We start from the raw sequence: 18,053 nt of genomic DNA, 5'->3' as shown, positions 1-18,053 counted from the left end.
GAAGAAGCTAAGTGTAGCCTGACCCAGTACACAGGAACTTCATTTTGGTCCTGGACTGCCTGACCTTCATCTCCATGGGAATCCATTTCCCTCTGTTGGCTCTGCCATCCCTTGCTCTTGTTAGACTAAATTCTCTTAGAGAAAGACTGCTTCTCATTAACATGAACTCTTTTACTTAGCTTAGTAGAGGCCTGACATAAACCCAAGAGTTTTAATGCTTAAATGATGTAACTGCCCACCTAGGGGAATTTAAAGAAGCCAACTACTAATGATACATTCAAAGATAATCCTCAGGCTGGAACTTCTTTAAGCTTTGGAGCAATATCAAGAGCCTGGAAATAATTCCCAATATTTCATTTGTATGTCTTGATTTTCCAGTTCTAATACAAATGCAGCCAGCAGTAGCTGGATTTCAAGGAGGAGGCCTGCATACTGCCAAGAGAGATGATTTTGTGCAACCCTTATCATTCCATTTGCAAGAGATGCCCAGAAAAGAAAAGAAGTTAATAAGCATCTTTTAACACTCAGCGAGCTGCAGGAGAGGCTTCCTGGGTGCATGTGAAGTCTGCACTGTCTCAACCTTGAATGCACTGTCTGTTAGAAGTGAATTGCACAAGCTCAGATTTCCTCAGAAAACAGCAGTTTGTTACTGTGGGCCTGCAATAAGTTGCTACAGCACCGAGAAATATTCCAGATAAGCAAAATCTTCAGAATGTAATACAGTGTGATTGCTTTCAGGAAATGTTACAATGCTGACCCTGCTACATCTGTGAGTCAGGTTTTCATGGCAGGCAACTGGTCCCCGTGGGTGGGATTTCTTCACTCTCCAAAAGTCAAACTCCAAGATCTGCTCTAATCACCATGGGCTCACTATTTCACAAACAGTGAAAAAATTCACAAGCAATTTCACCCCAGTTTCTTCTTCCCTTTGACTTAATGCAAAAGATAAGAGTTGTCTAGGTCAAACACACATTTACGCACCCTGTATCCTAGACCCAGAGATGGCTAAACCAGCACTAAACCTTGAAGCTGAAATCAAGACCATCATGATTCTTTCACCTTTCAGGTGCTTGTGTTCACACTGCCTACTGAAATGCTTTCACACATGGTTTATCAGTCTGAGATGCAGGTATATAAACTGAGATGCAGACAATCACACCTGCCTTCAGAGAGTGTGACTGATGCTTTCAAGAGTTAACTTTGAGTGGGAGATTAATAATACTAATGGATAAAGGTTTAAATGATAACAATAATCCTAAAGCCTCCACACACCAAAAACCAAACCAAAACAAACAAAAACTGTAACCAACAAACAAAAAATAAACCCAGTTACCTTCATTTGGTTCCTTCTTGAGCAGCTATACTGAAATTCAATGACCACAGTTGGAGAAAAATAATAAAATTTTAGGCAGATCCTTGAAGCAGGGCAGTACCAAGGCAGAGGGTGAACAAGTTAACAAGGTGACAAAGAGGTTAGGTAACAAGACAAGGTGAATCTGAAGAGTCAACATTGAACATGCTTTTCAGTAATGACAGAAGTCTTTTTGACAGAATAATGGAACCTGCAACATATTTCGCTAATAAAATATCATCTTTTTTTACTAGTAAGTTTTGATTTTTAAGCATTAGGCAGAAGATTGAAACATCCTGTGAATTTCAAACACTCAAAAAATATATCCCAGAAAATCCTAGGATATGCATCTGCTTGACATCACTGTTTGTACTGACAAAATTTGGGCTGGCATCTAAATCCAGGTACATCTTAAAGTCTTTCTTATGTTGGATTTCTAAGCCACGTGCCCAGTACAAAAGATAACAAAAATCATCAAAGAGACACTAATTTTGCAACCAGGAGCAATAAATCTCATAATGCTGTAGAATTTTTTTTTCTCCTTTGGTCAACACAGTAAACTCTCCTTACAGTTTGATGACAAGGCTTCTTATCCAAGTAGAATATCCATTAGAAAATTTTTGGGACATGAAGTTCTAGAAACATGAAAATAATTTCGGATCAATAAGACACCCAGGGACACTTAGAAGCAATAGTAGTCAGATCAACAAACAAGATTGCTGCTCAGTTGAACATGGGCATGCTAACAAATAGAAAAGAACTCATGTTTTGAAGGATTAGGTAAGCAGCATGACTTACCTACAAACATGAAAAAATAAATATATAATTCACCAAGCCTCTGTCCTTCTCCCATAAAGTAGCCTTCTCATCAAATATTGACTGAAAAAAAATTCTCCTTGTACTCTTCTAGTCAAACTGAACTTTCTCGTCCCATTTCAGTTGTTTCCTATAACCCTTACTCAGTTTGCTTTCCATCAGTGGGGAGGCTTGGAGTACACAAGAAGTTGGGAGGGGACAGAGCCAGGGCAGCTGACCTCATCTGACCAGAGGTGTATCCGAGGGGATACAATATGGCATCATGCTCAGCACATAAAGCTGAGACAAAAACAAGGAAGGCGGAAGGACTTTTGAAGTGAAGGTATTTGCCTTTCTAAGCCACCATTGCACGTGATGGAGCTCTGCTGTCCTGGGGATGGCTGAACACCTCCTTGCCCATGGAAAGCATTGAATTTATTTCTTGTTTTGCTTTGTTATATTTTGCTTGCATGTGCAGCTTTTGCTTTGCCTATTAAACCATCTATATTGCCAATGCACAAGTTTTCTCACTTTCACCCTTTCAATTCTGTCCCCTATCCCTTTGCAGGGGCAGTGAGTATCTGTGTGGTGCTCAGCTGCTGGCTGAGGTTAAACCATGGCAGGGGAGGAAACACCAGAAATTGCTCAAGACCCAGCTCTCAGCTGTGTGTGCTCACAATGACCTGCAAAGCACTTAAGCACCTGCTCAACTCAGTGCACAGGTATATCTTCTTTGACTTTGCTAGGACAGGTATGCCAGGTATGCAACATCATACAGGGCAAAGCTCTTCCCACAGCAGTTTTCAAATGCTTCCCTGTTATAATTCAGTTTCTGACATTCTCATAACTCTAAATATTCATCCAAACAGTTTAGTATCTGTTGAGTCAGGACGCCACTTGTAACCCACTTGGGGCATGACCTCCAGTCTCAGAAGAATTGTCCTAAAGCCCTGTGAGCACACACCAAGTTTCTGTGGTGATTATATGTCAGTGTGTGACCACTACACAAGCAAGGGAAACCTCCCCTCTCTCATTACTGAGGCTGGTTTGGGCACTAGTCCAGTTCTGCCAAGTCCTTTATCTTCCCGAGTAGTTAGTAATCAGTTTGTTTCCACCTCACCCATATTTACTCTGGTAGCTGAACATTATCCCAATAAGGTGAGCAGCTCATTTGGTATTCCCTTTCCTAATTGGAGCCTTTAGGCATCAGATCATGTTCATGCAAGACAGTAGAATAACTCAAAGTTATAGCTCCAGTTATAACTCCAGTCCTAGTTGATTGGGGCAGTAGAGAGCATTGATATATATAATCTACTGCATTTAAGATTAATTGGTTGCTGTGACCCAACACTGCAGATGAGTTTTAGGTACCATTTTATACCACTGGGATAGAGCATTCCCATAGTTCTGAAATATCTAACATAGTTCCAGTTTCAACCTATGATTCTAAGCACAATATAACAAATTAACTAACCAAAAGAGCCAATAATCAGTTGTCTCATGCTAAGAGGCTAATAGCAGAAAATTAGCTCAAAGGAAAATATCATCTTAAATGACCATGTAACTGTTAGGTAGTCCAGAAGAGAACTGCTGGAAATATGCACTTTGTTGCAGCAGAGAAAGATGATCAAAAATCATACATTTGTCCAGAATGGAAATTTTTACCTTGCATTCATGAAGCCAACACTTAGAAAAATAAATTTTAACACTTTCAAACACATACCATCTCCTATTTTGACCCTCATTTTCCATGTAGACAAGTATTTCCTTAAAAAACCCAGCACTGTCAGATTCATTAGCTTAAGTGACTAGACTACAAGCTGGGCAGTCCTTGAGGCTCCATCTATGCTCTGCAGTGAGACAAGACTTCTCAAAGGCAACTCAATCCCACCCTAAGCAAAGTAGGTTTGATCACCTGATATTTTTTCATTCCCTTTAATTGAATGTTGCCTTGTTGTTTTATAGCTTGAGAGGTTAAATAGGAACACCCCCCCCCCCCCTTCGACTTTCTCTCTCCCATTCATTTATTTGTATAACTCTTAGTCATCTACTCCCTAACAAAGTAGTCCTATTCTTTTCAGTTTCTTCCTGAGGGAAGTCTGTCCATGCTTAATTATTTTTGTTGCCTGTTCTCAACCCCCCTGTGTTTCTGCTGTCTCCTTTGTCAGGGCAAACTGCAGTTGGTAGTCCTGATTGTAAGGCTGACAATTCACACTAACAATTCACACTATGCTGACTAGTTGTGCAAGACATTCAAGTTAGGGGAAGAGAAACTCCACATATCTTGCGTAACTAACCAAAACCATGTAAATTACTACTGAATATGCAACTAGGACTGCTCTGCTTCTTACAGCACAAACAAAAAGGATGGGAACTTGTTGGTAGGCTTTTGTGTGTGTCCTGCTTCAAAGCCAAGAAGAGCTGAGGCTGTAGGAAGAAGCAGGAGTGCTCCACAGAAAATTTAAATACAGTCTCAGACACGGTGCCTTACTCTCTAAGCCCCCTGCTTGTCCTGTTTCACTGTCGTGGTTGTTACCTCACAGTCCCTTCTCCTTCCCTGCAATTCCTGCCTGTCAGCCTGGACACCGAAGCAGCTCCTACCACTCAGCAACCAGTCCCAGAAAAGCCCTGCTCTCTTATTCTGCCAGACTTGCCTTTCTACTTGCAAATGCCCTCTCAGCCCATCCCAGTGGCATAGACATCCCACCCAGACCCCACCTCTCAGCCCTCCTCAGATCTGCCCTTGCTGAAAGACAGTGGACAGCTAAAACAGGCAGCATGTCCATAGGAGGAGGAGGATGCCCTCTGACAGACTTTGCCCTGGGGAGGGCAGTAATTGGGCTGACAGGGCCAGTTACCACAACTGACCATGTCCCTGACCTGCTCTTCCCACATAAACAATTTTCAATCTTTGTTCTGAAGGACACAACTAGAACATGGGCCACACTGCTCAAAAATTCTCCCTCAATGGCACCCGAAAATGGATAAAAAGAACATGTCCAATGAAAAGCAAGAGCTGGTGAAGCCCTCAAAACTGGCTCCATTCCCCCCCTTTTCCCCCTTTTTTCTAAAAGCAGCTGAGTTATTGTCTGACTGGATGGCAAATGTGATGCTCTGTCATGCTGTTCAGACCAAATGCAGGCAGAAAGCTGGCCTACAAAAGATCATCAACCCATGAGTGACTTACAGTGAAAAAATGTGACTGATTTTCAGCAGTCACAGGTGTGGTTTATTGGCACCCGCAGCAAGATGGCCACAGGAGGGGAGGCTTTCCCATGAACCAGTAGCAGGCTGGTATGTCCTTCTAAGCTGATTAAATAACACAGTATTCACTCTGCCCTGTGGCTGGGCATCTTAGGTAAGAGTGAATTGTGAAATCCCAGCCCAATATTACCCTCTGACACTTGCTTTTGAAGAAGTTACCACAGAAACCTCAAAAGCAGGTTTCAGTAAAACACACAAGGCTTTAGCCCTGCACTAGTCCTATGTGAGAAAATTTATTTCATCCTTCCAAGGCCCCAGAACTCCACAGCGGTCATTGTTCCAGAGTCAGAACTGCCCTGATCCCATGGAAATCCCCATGGATGCAGTGAGACCATAAAACCCCAGAGGAGTCTCAAGCTGAATCTGAGAAAAGAGCTGGTTGAAAACACCTAGTAACTGCCATGCATGTTTACAAACCCCAGTCTAGGTCTGGGTATCTGGCTGATGAATAGGGATGGCAGCAGATGGCTGCAGGGGTTCCCATCTTCACCTTTGAGCCCTGCCCCTGCTTCGAGACAGCTCAGCTGCTGCTGTGGCAGTAATTGAACCACTGTAAATTACAGCCTGGTGCATTAAGTAGAACCAAAGCCAGTGCCAGTTTTTCTGTTAATATTACTGGTCTGAAAACTGTGCTGGTTCAACAGCTGCTTCCCAAAGAGCTGAGCTACCTTCATGGCATGAATGAACACTTCCGAGAGAGAGGTGGGGCAGACAGCCAGCGGCAGGAATCACGGCAGCCATCCCCGGATAAGTCATCATTGCCCATGAATCAAAGGACTTACAAACTGGATCCAAGATGGGATGTAAAATATTACACATAGCTCTAATAACTCTGGGGGTTTTTGAGCCTCATGATGTGTGGCATTCCTCCGTGGCACAGACTAAATCCATGACTGCATGCTTTCTAAGAAGCTTAGGAAGTGATTGTATAAAATTAGTATTAACTAGTTTCACTATTATTAAATGGAAAATTAAAGCTTTCAACACTAAGCTATTCAAGGTGCTTGCTACACAAATGCTCTGTAATGCCCTCATCAACAATAACCATCATTACGGTTGCTCCTTAAAAGCTGGGGAAAAATGCATAATCTCTTGTAGTATAATCCACTTTCCTAGAGCAGGCATGAATTTAAAAATCTATTAAGAATGGTGTGTACAGAAAGCAATTTCCTGTAAGATCACAGAATGACTTAGCCATAAATAGAGCAAACTCCATCAGTTAAGTTGCAAAGGATAATCAGACATATCCTGTCCCAGATTCATGACTTCAATTTATCTGTTTGTCTGACTTTGCTTCACTTACCATATTATAGTTTGTGGTTCCAATGTACCAGGATACTTAAGGCAACCAAAAACCGTGAAGGATGTTTTCTTTGCACCACATTTTAGTAATCTTAAAAATTATGAGTTTTATTCTCCCCTTTTTCTCTTATTTTCTGAGGTCCTCAGCACTTACAGGCTTCACATCCATTGTCTTACCTTTAGCCAGGCAAACAAGCACAAATTCCCCCTCTTGGGCATGCTAAGACAAACCAAAGGAAAAAGCTAATATCACTGCCAGCAGGACAAAGCACTGCTACCAGAATAAGGGGCCTCAGCTGTTGCTGTGTCAGAGACTCAGGGTTGTACACTTGCAAGAGGAGAAAAAGAGAGTAAAAATACTCCAGGGCTACAATGATTCATCAAGCTGCCAGGCAGACCAGAGAGCTTTATCTGACTAGAGCACAATGGAGAGGGTCCCTATAGTTTCCCTGTTTTGCAGATGAGGACGTGGGGATCAAATTACTTAAGGCCATCCAGTGGGTCAGTGGTAGGGCCAGGAATAGTTTTCTCATAGCCTCTGATCTGTACACATAGTTTTCTAGAATACCAAATTCTACATATGGCATTCAAAATTAATTGATAAGGCTCGAGACATCAAGAACAAAGAACAGTTCAGATTTGCTGCTTTAATGGGTTCTTGACTGCCTTCTTTGCTAGTATTCATAAGAAAGGAACAAGAGGGTAAAGGAGCAATCTAAAATCCCCAAAAAACTTTCAGATTCTTGCAAACATTTGTGTGGGAAAAAGATTTGTTGAACAGCCCAATGTACACTGAACACAGAGGCAATAAGTTCTCAAAGGCAGGGCAGTCTGCCAGGGACCCAGGCAAGGTTTTAAAGGATGAAGCTCTATGTTAAGCAGAAATTAACTGAATGTGAGATGTCTGAAGTGAGACACTTCTGTCTCAGCCCACATCAGAACACACCTCTGTGCTCCCAGGATTGTTAGTCTTGAGTTGTTCCTGAAGTGAAGCTCCCAAACCAGCCTTTTCTTATTAAAACAATAATTTAAAGAAAAAAAACTTAATCATACAGCTATAGTTCTTGAGTTCAGATCTCTGAAATTTTTGTTTCAGGGAGAAGGAATGGCCTTGAATTTAGAGCTCCTTTGTGACAAAGAAAAAATGCTGCACCAATGTATGTGCAATATTCACTAGCCACCTTCTAGACAACACCGGCAGGCTTCCTCCAAATGCTTATTATAGGAGGTACAGTCCTTGCTCTCTTCTTAAGATGCTGTGTAGCCAAATAAACCCCAGAAATGCAGATCTGAGAATCCTGTGAAGTGCCAACATGAGCAGAGGCTGTGATATATCCCATATGTCAGCCCTTGGACACTTCAGCCTATGTCCACCTGTGGAAATTGAGGTATCAGGAATTCTCATGTCGCCTCAGCACAACTCTTCCCTCTCCCCCACACTCAGTGCAAAGCACTTTCCCTGAATATCCTGGCCTAGATTTTGCCATCAAATATCTTAGTGCCAACTCACTTTTGATGAAACAGGGTCTGTTCTTTCATAAAAAGAGCTTTAAATAAATCTCCTATGTGAATACTCAGGGTTCAACAAGCAGGAAAAATCGGATTTTCAGGAGCCCTCACTGTTGTTTTTCATTAAAATTAGAAGCAAATGCTCTCATTAAACTTGAGGAGAACACTGCAACCAGTGCTAAGCTATTTTAAAATAACCTGTCTGTATTGACTAAAACCTACAGTCTTACTCCAAATGAAAATCAGTTCCATGCAAGCAGCTTAAAGGAACTAGACTATGAAAAATCCATAAATTAGCTCATAGGCTAATGATCTCTTCAAAGTCCTTCTTATTTGTTTCCTTGGAAATGTAAATGCAGCCAGAAGAAAAAGTCCTGAAGCTCATGAAAGTGCTCTCTCTATAACTACATGAAAAAGATCTGAGGATTTAAGCAAACGATGAGTGCTCAGTAATAACCTCTTCAAAGTGTGCCCTGTGTACTAATGTCCTTGATTGTGATAGTCAGAGGAAAAATAAAATTATACTGACTAAGATTTGCTCATTCAAGTGGTGCCTGCTTGAAGCTAATTCTCTGCATGAAGGTCAAATTCAAGCCACTAAAAAACTAATTCAAGGCACTATAAAACTAATAACCAGATAGTGCAGCAGTTGGTTGAAAACCCTGCTAATGTTTCTAAAATGTATGGTTGATGACCTTCTCTTGGTTTTCATAGATCTCTCTATTTCCTGTTCAGATTGTAAATGAAGAGGATTTGGAGGAATGGAGCTTTACTTTGCCAGATTTAATCCAGCATAAACCCCTGCTTCCACAAGGAGGTACCTAGTAAGTGGTCAGAGGCCACTGCGAAACAAGTTGGTGGGAACATCTGGGAGTAAATTTCTTAGAAGACCATTGTTGCACAGGATTTTAAAAGGTCAGAGTATGATGAATTCCCCTACAATAGACACTACTGAAATTAATGCATTCTGTTTTAAATCTGTATTTCCCTTAATATTTCCCTATTTTACAGAATTTATACCATAACACCTAATCTCAGGAACACTAACACAGAAGCTTTCTATTTTTGTTTGGATTTTCCTACATGACAGGCAGAATTTTTTAAAAAGCAACACACCTTCTGTTATTTTGCTAGTCAGTTATATTCTCGGGTTCCCTCTTTGTTAAAGAACCTGTTGATTTTACTGAAATATGAGTTCTTTCCAGTCAATCAGCAATGAACAATATTTTTGAATATATGTAATTTTTAATGTTTTCAGTCCTCTCTGGTGTAAAAACAAAACTCTAGTTCCTATTCCTCCATGCCATCAAGACTGAGCTATTCCTAAAGAAGCCTTCTTCTATACAAGCATTTGTATGTGGCTACCTCCTAACAGCCCTAACCAGAACCTGAGCTGAGAATTAGGCCACTCTACCACTCTACCCAACATTATATCAAGACATTATAAAATTGCTTCTTCAGCAAATGTATCATATCACTTACCTCTTTTTGTCAGACAAAAGAGAGATCATGACTGCCCACTTAGATAGTCCTAACTACATCTTCCCAGAAAGTATAGCAGCAGTGAAATGTTCAAGCTTCCCTCTGGCAACTGAGGCTCCCAGGTCTCCTGAGCACGAAAAGGGCAAAACGCCATACTAGAAAGCACAATATCACTTGATCTCCAAAGGGTTACTATTGCCTACATCACAGAAGCATTTTCACAGCACATTCCCCAAAGAAAACCCCTCTTTAGGACTTCTGATGCTTTTGCTCAGCCAACTCATAGGCCCTTGTGGATAATAAAACAAAACTACAGCATAGCTCCTACTCATGTGTGGCTCTAGAAGAGAAAAGCTAACCTCTCTGGGCACCTTTGCCATCTCTCAAGAGGCTTTTAGGAATGTGGAGTCACACGTACTTTTCTATTTGATGGCAAAAAATAACAAGACATCTAATAGTCTCTGCACACTTACAAGAATGTAAGTTTAATCTGTGCATCAGGAATTTTGTCCACCCTCTTATTCCAGTCCGTTCCACTAAAGGGTTGGCTTGAGGAAGCCTGGCTGTCGCCAGGGCACTTGCACTCTTACTCTGCCTTTGCTGAGAGTCCGTCCTGCCCAGATGAGCTCCTCCAGCCCTGCGGCAGCAGCGGGGACCATCCCCGGGCCACCGCCTGCCCCACCGGGGCTCAGACCCTGCTCCGCGCTCACCCGTCCCGGCAATGCCCACCCCCACACCGGGACGGTTCTGAAACCTCAGCCTCCTTCCAGTCAGGGCTCTGACTGCTGCTTGCAGAGCGTTCTCCCTGGCATGACGAGCACCCTCCCCATCCTTCAGAGACCACACGCAGGGTGGAGAATGTCCCACCCTGAGACAGCTCCCAGCCCACTGACTGTGACAGTCATATGGGAGATGTGGGTCAGACTTCCTCTGGTAAAGAGATGGAGGTTATATGTCCCACATTCTGGTTGTATGTCCCACATCACAGGAACATCTGGGTGAAACTTTTAGAGGGAAGTTCTGATTTCATATATGTGTTCTGTGATGTCTGACTCAGGTCCTTCCTAAGTGAGAAATAGGGGCAGGGGAAATTGTGGATCATAGAGGGGTGTAGGCATTCCTCTACTCAAAGCAAAGCAGAAACAGAAACAGAAAGAAAGCAGACAGGCCTAGAAGCAGAGTTGTCAGGGATTCCCAGAACTTTTTTGGTAAAAACCTGATGTCTGCTAGCTTTATATACCTCCTAATTTGTAGATAAGTTTGTTTACTGTCTGGGGCTGTTCTTCTCAGGGGCTGAGATTTCAATGCTGAAGTTGTGCTGTGAATTCATCGTGACTATAATTGAATGGCTGGTGTACTAAGAGCCACCATACCAGCATCTGGGAGAGTCACGTTCCAGTCCCTGCTCCAAATTGTTGTGTGGGTTTTTTTTTTAATGTAAAACAGAAGCCCACCATCCAGAGGCATTCATAATGATTCCCAAAAAGTCCCAGCTGACATGGAGTTGCATGCATATCCCAGTGCTCCACCACCATTCAAAAGCAGACCTGAGCCCAGGCTTCCCATACACCATATGTGCTTCCCAGCATTCTCATCCTCTCAGACATCAGCGGATTTTTTTCATATGTTGTTCCTGAATCAGACTGGACCATTACAGACAAACAGGTAGAAGTACACCTACCTTCTCATTAATGAAGAAGCACACCATGCCCTGGTTTCTCCAGAGTAGTTCAGAAATGCAAACATAATGAAGCAACAGAGATATTCCTGGAAGAAATGGTACTCCTCAGATAGAAAAAATGAGAGAGATGTTTTGAGAGCTTAACTTGACAATTAGCCATTTAAAAGTGCCTTTCAAGCTTATCTCCATGCTTCTAGAGCATGAGGATCTTCAGTATACTTCTACCTACAGTACCTCAGTACCTTTCTACACTACCTATGTTTGTTTAGTAGAAGAAATACTGATTCTGTTGTCTCCATACATCACCCTTGCAAGGACTGGAGCTGAGTAGAAATGAGCTCATTAAAAACTGGTAAATAAGCTATTATATCCATTAAATGTGTGGATATAAATGCATGTAGTCAGACAGAACAATTAGGTTCAAGGCATCATCCTACACTTCAGACACAAATATAACTCTGGATCCAGCCTGGAAAAGGAAACTAGATGAAATGGAAAGTGGTTACTGGGTTGAGGGGTACTATTCCCTAGCATATTACACAATTACCCTGCTTCCTGGAGCATTATAATTAACATCACAATCTTGCACACAGGTAAATAGAGGGAGAATACTTTGTGCAATACTCCTTGGGGGCTTTAAAGGCATTTCTTCAAGAGCATTAGATTTTGATCCGTGCTTCCTGTCAAAATACAGAGAATTTGGAGCAACACTGGGATAAGCAGAGAGTTCAGAAATGCTCATCAACATATTCAGAGGTCTTAATATAATTCTGTTCTTCATAATGGGTAGAGGAGAGGAGGGAGAAGTAGTAAAACTACATTGTCATAATCCCTTTTTAATTTTTCCTCGGCTCCTAGAGATACAATCTTAATAGAAGGGCAGACCAACAAGAAAGCATGTGACATCTGGGTGAAAAGTTTCTTGCACTGTGGGATGGTAAGGAGCAGGCTAAGTTTTGAAAGCAGACACTTTGACACAGGGTCTTGCATTCCGTCTTGCTGTCACGTTGTTACCACACCACATCACGCTGTGTGACATAACCAACAAACCCTGTTGTAACCTGCCTTAGCATGTGTCATGGGCAGGCAGCCTGCTGCTTGGTGCTTGTAAGGGTGCTTCAGGAAAGAGGCAATCCTGCTACTTCCCCGCATTCTCAAGTGCACCAGAAAGGAAGTCAAACATAAAGAGCTGCTGTCCTCCAGCCCATCCACAATCAGCTCCAAGCAGTCATCACTTGTCCCCCAGAACATTTCAGAAATTCCACAGTACATAGCAATATAATGCCGTTGAAATGGAGTAACGTCCCATGAAGAAAGAGGCTGCCTGTTGAAACCTACTATTTCATATTCAAGTAGGAGGTGGTATAATAGAGCACACCACAGCAGTCCTGGCAGTGCTCATCAGGGAGGACAAATGAACTTTTTAGTGCTGACTCAAGGTATTTAAATATTGTCTTCCACAGAAGTTTGCTCCACTAATCCTCTTCGCACCTTGCCTTTTTCACAGCAGTGGAATTAGTTGGGAAGTGAAACCAAGTAACTACTCAGAACCTGAGAACTTTACCCTTTCCTTTTTGCTACATTCCACAGAAATTGCCAGTTGCCTCATTCTGTGGATGTCCCCCCAGATGACATTTAAACAAGCACTCTCCTGATTTATCTTGTCCCCGGGGGATTTCCAACCTATGTGGACTGTGTTTGTGGATGACAAAATACATTGTCATACCTCAAATTAAACACATTAAACTAAATTACTGTCTCTCATGCTCTTTCTCATTTGTAAACTAGTAAATATCTATCATTGTTCCTGACATCTTCAACACCACAGACTCACCTTTAAATTCGGATAAATAAATTCTGTCCCACAGCTCAATAAAGTTTTTTTTATATTCACCAAGCAGGTCTTTCACCTCTAGGTGCCAGCTTAGCCAAATGGTGAGACATTCCCTTGCACCTTAGCATAAGGGTGGATGTCATCCAGCAAGAAAATTTTGCTTCTTAGTGAACAGAATTTAACTGTGAGCCATGTAGGTAAAGAGTCAAATTATTTATCCTCTCAACACCCCCAAAAACAGGTTTTTTTGTCAACATGAGGTATTGGGAAGAAAACATTGCTCTGTGCAATGTTATGTACAGACCCCTCTGGTACCTACTTATCCCACCAAAAGCATCAAAGTGCACAGGTGAGAGCATCTGTAACCCACTCATTGCAGAAAAACAGAATATGCTCATATTTAGATGTTTATAGTTTAGGGTGAAAAACTAGAACAAACAAGGTCACAGTCTCCCACTCAACCTGCATTGCAATGCCCTGAACTCCAACTGGCAGGGCCTCGTTCCTCCTCTCCCTTGCTGAATTTCTGCAGCAGACCGTACAGTGTGACCATGACAGAGCTGCTGGCAACCTGCCTGGGTCTCTGCCTGCAGCAGCACACAGGGGCCATGCAAAGCCAGCAAGTCCCTGTGTCCTTTCATCAGGTGCTGACAGTCCTTCAGTGCATCAAGGCAGAAATTTCACGGCATGCAGGAGCACCCCAGTGTGACCTCAGTGCGAGTGGCATGGGGAGAAGAGCAGCTCACCCCTGGGTGTGCAGCAGTCGCTGAAGTGAGCAGCTGTGGGCACTGGGATTAGTAAGAGCTGGGATGTGCAGCTACCTCGGTGAGAGAAGCAGATTGCATTGTAGCACAGGGTTACTGTTCACACGTGTGCAGGGAGAAAGACAGTGTTAATATTTCCAGGGACAAACGAGCAAGACCAGAGCCCCAGCTCTATAACCAGGCACCTTCAAGAGCCCCAGCATGCTGCAGCCATGGGCAGGTAATGAAGGAGAGGGATGCTGTGGGCTGAGGCTTGGAGGAAGCAGGACTGACGTTGTTGCTGGGCCAAAGGCCTGACAGTAGTAGAGGGACTCTACAAGCAACATCCTTCTTAGCTTTGAGGCTGTAATATGGGGCAGATGCTGCTGCCACCACGGCTACAGACACGAGGCAATGGATGGTGCCTGGCACTTGGCTCACTTGGCTGGCACTTGGCTCACAGACTTGACAGGGCCCTGTGCTGGTGGCACGTGTGGGATACTGACACAGCCACTGCAGCCATCTGCCCTCAGGAGCAGGACAGGGACCAGCATCTGCAGAAAACAAAATCTCCAGCTGCTGGCAGGAGGCCTGCCCTCATTGTGATCTCGTCGGATCACTTCAGAGAAAATGGCTGAGTGCCTTGGCCAGCGCCCAGGCGGGACAGCAAAGGGCGAGTGCAGGTGACTCAGGCCGTGCCAGACACCTCTCCCTCAGCAGCAGTGCCTGCCCCGTGCTGCGGCAGCACCCATCACCCCAGCCATGGGCACCACAGGGACCCCATGACAACATTTTTAAGGTTTTAGCGCCAGCAAAACCTCCCAACTCCAGAATAAAACCCTCCCAGCTGATACAGGAGCTTCTCAGTGCCACAGACTCCCACCTGCCACAGAAGTGCCAGGTTTCATGCAGCCCCTCTCAGCCCCATTTTACTCCCCAGACTATGGTTTCAATGTGCAGCTTTGGTGAATGAAATGGGAGCAGAGTGCTTTTAATCATACTGCTAAGTTTTGTTTTCCATGGTTTTGTTCATGAGCAGCTCTTACTGCAAATCCCCAGTCCCTACACAGTCCAGGCTGCTATAATTAGTATTAGGTAAGATAAGATAAAGGATAGATCCCTACCTAATTTATTAGGTGTCCAAGAAGGAATGCACCCTGAATTTTGAGGCATGTGACAGTTAAGGTCTACAATTTCTCACATCTTCACCAACTTTAGTATTTTGAGGATTCATTAGAGCAGCAATTGCATCAAACTTGTTCACTGGGCATTTGAGGTGCTCATCTGAAAAAGCACTGAAACAACATTCATGTTTTTCCATCCTATTTTTCATCAGCCTTTATATACCAATTGCACAGATTTCAGAGGCAGCAAGGCATAGAAGAAAGGATTGCAGAGAAGGTTTACAACCTTCATTTTCTAGGAAATTAAAAATCCTGAGGTTTCTTCAAAATTACAGAAATTAAAATGATTCAAGAAAACATGCAGATGATTGGAGGGGAGCAGAAGTCTCATGGCTGGAGAAATTTTATTGAATCGGATCATATCAGACACTACATCAATACGTATCAATGCTCAGAGAGCCCCAGATTTCCAGCCTTGTTTTCTTCACTGCATGTCCCCTGATTTGAGACTACTACAGTTACATATTATACTAAACAGACATGTGCACCTCTATTACATTGTTGTTATCATATGTCTATCTCATACATAGATTTTAAATATTTTGTGTTCCCTGTGGGTATGCTTGTTCTTCTTCAAAGCAGAATATTTTACTACATTGCTATACAGTGTTTCTACAAATAGAAGTATTATTAGTAAAGAATATCCTATTCCAATTTAGATTCAAGCATCTTTTGCTTCTGGCTGAAAAATCATACTTGCAGTAACTTCACAACCTCCTAAACTCTAACTACAGCTATACATCCTCTGTGAAATATAAAAACAATTTGTCATGATTCATGGGTAACCCTCTCTGTTAATCCTAATGATATGGTTAGGAGAAGCAATTTGCAACCTACTTTAACTTTTAGATTTAAGGATCATCAAAGTGTGTCCTTCTGCTGCTCTTCAGCACAAGGGCAAATTGATAGTGAAAGAGGAGCAGCACACTTGACCATTTAAAGCTAGAAGTGCCAGATGAAAACAGGAAACCAATCCAGTCTAAGAGCAGCAGCAAATTCTGAATATTCATCTCATTGGAAACAGGTTCTCAGTCTGCAGTGTTCTGAGCATACACCCTGATGCTTCACAAATGCCTGGAGGAGGACAGCAAAGCTATAAAACCAACACAAGCAATCTCATTTTCCAAAGTATGGTCTGGCAGTCATATAAATGGCTCAAGAATGACATTCCTTTGTCCCTTGCCAATGAATCACTGATTCCCACATCTTAGTTGGGGAATGGAGACACAGTCTCTTCTGACCCTGTGCTTGATGGTTCCCTGACCCCATTAATGCCTGCACAACCCTTTTGGTAATAGAGAAGGGACCAAGCATAGCCTTTGCATGACAGTGAGACTCTCATCCATCCCTGTACCTGTGTGTCTCAGCTAATGTCATTTCTGTTTCCCAGTCCCCATCATTTACTAGCCTCATGACTGCTTCATGCTGCGTGAGCGAGACTCCCTGGCTGGAGTCCGTCTCCACAATGCACTGCAGTCATCAAATTGCCCTGATGCATCCTGTCAGTGCAGACAGCATGGAGACTACAGCACAGTAAGTAAGGGTAATGTAATGCGGCCACGGGGCCAAGAGGCACAAGAGGAGCCGGGACTGGAAGCACAGGAAGCCTTCTCCATGAGGCATTAGAGATACTCATGCAGGCACACTGATTAATGCTGCCTCTCCCAAAATTAAATATGCCATCTCAAGGTCAACAAATGAATGAAGAAGTGCATCAGGCTGAAACTCCCAGCTTGCTCATATTGAAAGAAGGAAAAAAGGAGTGCAGAGCAGAGGAAAGCAAGCAGTAATAGCAATGAAGATTATAGAGGAACTTAATAGGGATTACTGCCTGTCATATAGTAAAGAGGGTAGCTTTTTGTCTCCCTTTTCCTCTTTTAATTCTTTCTAAAGAGAAAACTTAGGCTGATAATTCTGCAGATGGGCACTGAACAGTGAGCCACTCAGTTCAGGAAGAAGTTCCCATTACAGCTGGCAAGGCATGCACATGGAAGAAAGTTCAAAAGCCTCCACAGGAAAATTGGACAAACAGTATATGGTGTACAAAAGTTGCCTCAAATAGGGACTTCTAAGGGTTTTAGCTAACCTTGAAGGCAAGTGGAAGGTGCTTAAATAATGTGCAGATGAGGAAGGAAGGAAGGGAGCAATACAGCATGTGGGGATTTGAACAGGTTTTTGCCTCTGGATTCCTGGCAGGGATATTTTTAATGGTCTGTGGGGGTGAGGTTTTTGCAGGAAGTCCAAGGAGGCTACAGGAATTGGTAATTGCTTGCAGGACATTTGCTTCAGTGAATGCTGTGGTTTCATTACACCTCTGTAGAATCAAGCCCCATCATGTTTGTGAGTGACACCAGCTCACGGCGCTGTCTAAAGGCAGTGGTTATTATTAGCATCCATGAACCATGGATGTACAAGCTTTAACCACTCAGGCCCAGCCTTTGGGAAGAAACAGCCTGTGTTTAGCTGTGTACATTTGCAATGATTCATGAGATTGTCTGCAATCGCTGTAAAAATAGTACTTACGCAACTCAGGAGCTACTACTGAAATCCTGACATTATTGGGTCTTCCCCTCTTAGTCACACTCATTTCAATTAATTTCCATGCCGCCAAGAGAACTTCATGCAGAAAAGGCATAAACCTGAAAGAGGAACTGGGGGAGTTAGGAAATGCAGCAAAAGGGGATGATCATTTCTTTGCAATTGTGATGAGGAAAGATTGCAGCTGCTATTCCCCTGTAGAAGTGAAATGTGCAAACTCAACGAAAAAAGGGAGACAAATCTGTAGAGGGTGTTTTTCCTTTCTTTCTTTCTTTTTTTTTTTTTCTTGCCAAGCTGATATTTTCCTTTAATTTTAAGCTGAGGAGCTAAGGCAAGGCTAAGAGTTATAAAGGAACCTATGTTTTTCCAT

The sequence above is a fragment of the Onychostruthus taczanowskii genome, unplaced genomic scaffold, assembly GCF_017590055.1.
Source record: "Onychostruthus taczanowskii isolate IOZ18803 unplaced genomic scaffold, ASM1759005v1 scaffold27, whole genome shotgun sequence".
Classification (NCBI taxonomy): domain Eukaryota; kingdom Metazoa; phylum Chordata; class Aves; order Passeriformes; family Passeridae; genus Onychostruthus; species Onychostruthus taczanowskii.
The sequence above is the reverse complement of the archived record's forward strand: the minus strand, read 5'-3'. Positions refer to the sequence as shown.